At 40.7% G+C, this 2,410-nt stretch overlaps 1 protein-coding gene across 2 annotated transcripts in view; it reads left to right on the top strand.

The window, feature by feature from the left end:
* Positions 1–1,201: 1,201 nt before the first annotated feature.
* GJA1 (gap junction protein, alpha 1, 43kDa) overlaps positions 1,202–2,410 on the top strand; it is a 13,749-nt gene continuing 12,540 nt past the window's right edge. Inside the window, exon 1 of one of the 2 annotated variants that reach the window (XM_008566951.1) lies at positions 1,202–1,272. The gene's annotated coding sequence lies outside the window, so the exon portion shown is untranslated. Of the gene's footprint in view, positions 1,443–2,410 lie in introns of both variants that reach the window. The other variant, XM_008566944.1, reaches the window with a different exon arrangement.

Raw genomic sequence — 2,410 nt, 5'->3', positions numbered from 1 at the left:
TTTAGGGAGAAGTACCTACCAGGGAATATTTGCCATCCTTTTTTTTTTTTTTTCTATTTGTATTAGTGAGAAAAGGGTTAGGACTATTAAGGCTGGATGAGTTTGCTTTGTTTCCAGAGAATAATGGCCAAGAGATTTCCCTGCCTAACCTCGGGAGCATCACTGAAGCCTGATTATGGGGAATTGTCCTAGCACAGCCCTCTGCTATGGCATCTGGAAAGTCCACAAAGGAGCTGCTCACTCTAAGAATGAGGCCACATGACTCAGACCATCATAAACCCTAATGCAGAGTCCCGGAGAATGAGAGCCATGGAAGTGGTGGAGAAGCACATAGAGATTATTGGCCCAGCTCTTCGTCACGGGGCAGAAAACGCTCCAGCGGGCCTTAGAGGGGGAGATAATCTTAAGGAGGGTTGAATAGTTTGGGGACTCAGTGTCTACTTACCAGTCAACTATAGTCTGTATTTGATAAAATAAAATCCCAACATCTTACTACAGATTAGGTTTTAGTGTGTTGGCACGAAATTTTCAGTTCCTTGGAGATCAGGCAGAGCTCAGATATGAAGATTCCACAGTCAAACAAAACGTATTATATACATGAAATACCTCCACCACCACCCCCACATATATACTCTTTTGCTAAACTGAAAAAAGAGTAAAAATTCAAAGCAGTTAAAGGATTGGAAGATAATTGAGGATGAATATAACACCATATATGCGCATTTGTGGAATGTCTGTCTCCCATCTCCATCATTTCCTTTGTTAATTTCCCCTACTTCAAGTAAGAGGAAGGGAATTAGATCATCAAAGAGGTCATTCACACCCACCTTTAACTTCACACACCTTGGTCAATATGAAACAAGTGTGCACTGGTTATACTCTTCTCTACCATTTTTATTTGCTGTAATTTTTTTTTTAATTTTGAATATGTAGTATTATAAAATATACAATTTTTCCTTGCCCTTGGTCTTTTGGTGAAACAAGCACGAAAGCCAGTAATTTTTATCTGTAAGGAGGAACTCCAAGAAGTGGCACTCACGTCTCTCACGCTATTTTATTTTTTCTTGTCAGCAAATTTGAGCAACTTTATTGTGACCTCGCTACTCCTCGTCGCCTCTCCCCTCCCCCTCCCCCTTCCCCAGCCTCCTCGCCACCTCCTCCCCCGCCTTTCCTTTTCCCCTCCCCTGTCTTCTAGCCCCTCCTCCTAGTTGAGTCAGTGGCTTGAAACTTTTAAAAGCTCTGTGCTCCAAGTTAGAAAAACGCTTTTACGAGGTATCAGCACTTTTCTTTCATTAGGGGCAAGGCGTGAGGAAAGTACCAAACAGCAGCGGAGTTTTAAACTTTAAATAGACAGGTCTGAGCGCCTGAACTAGCCTTTTCGTTCTGCTTCATCCTCCAAGGAGTTCAGTCACTTGGCGTGCCTACTTCTTTTAAGCAAAAGAGTAAGTTGAAAAGAACACTTTACCTATTAGTTTCTTTTTCTGCAAGTAAAACTTTCCTAAAGTGTTTTAAGTGTGGTTTTAAATGTAACTTTGATTTATGATACTGTAAATGGAATGATGAACTTTTAAAATGTTTCTACAGTGTTAAAGCTACAGTAGAATGTACCAAATTTATATTTTGGCTGTTAGAAAAGTTTCTATTAATAATGCAACAGGTAAAAGATTCAAACCTCTCCATTTAGAATAAAGAACTAGCTTACTGTATATTTGATTCTAACTTTTCGAGTAACTTTTTTTTTTTTTTAATCGGTTAACAGTCTAGGGTCTCTGTCGTTTTTAGGGGGTTGGGGGCCTGGGTTGGGGATTTGACTGACAACATCACAAAAATCAAAGGGCACATTTGCTCAGTGTGCTTCCTATAGTAGTCTACGATTTGTGCTTTTTCATTTGGAAATCTTGATTGATGTTCTATAGCCATGCAAAGCACACTTCTTTTGTAACACAATGCTTTGTTAAAACCTTGCGGTTACTTGACTTCCACGTGGTTCCTTCCTAGAATTTTCCCCATTAAACAAAAAGGTATAAAATTCAAAGTATTGATATTCAGGTTTTAAATTAACAGTAAATAGTTAACTTTGTGTTAGCAACCAATATGGGAAGATTTGCGACCCTCAGGAGAACCAGCTTTTACTTGACCACGTTGGCAATTCAGATGAAATCTCCTGAATGGAGTGGTGGTTACTTCCTTAGAGGTCTTAACATTAGAGGGGAACAGACATTTAGAAAGCATTGGATGCCAGCGTGCGTTTCCAAAATTGTCTTCTAAAACGGAAGCTCCTAGAAAGAATAGGAAAAAGAAATTTCTCAAATAGCGCTTTAGAGGGTGTCTCCCCCCACGCCCCGCACCCCGCCCCGTCCGAACCTGTACCAGGCTTCCGAGCTCTGGCGCAATTTGGGGGGGGGGGGGG

This window comes from Galeopterus variegatus, unplaced genomic scaffold (genome assembly GCF_000696425.1).
Source record: "Galeopterus variegatus unplaced genomic scaffold, G_variegatus-3.0.2 Scaffold17, whole genome shotgun sequence".
NCBI classification, from domain to species: domain Eukaryota; kingdom Metazoa; phylum Chordata; class Mammalia; order Dermoptera; family Cynocephalidae; genus Galeopterus; species Galeopterus variegatus.
This window is presented reverse-complemented; position numbering and strand designations above follow the sequence as displayed.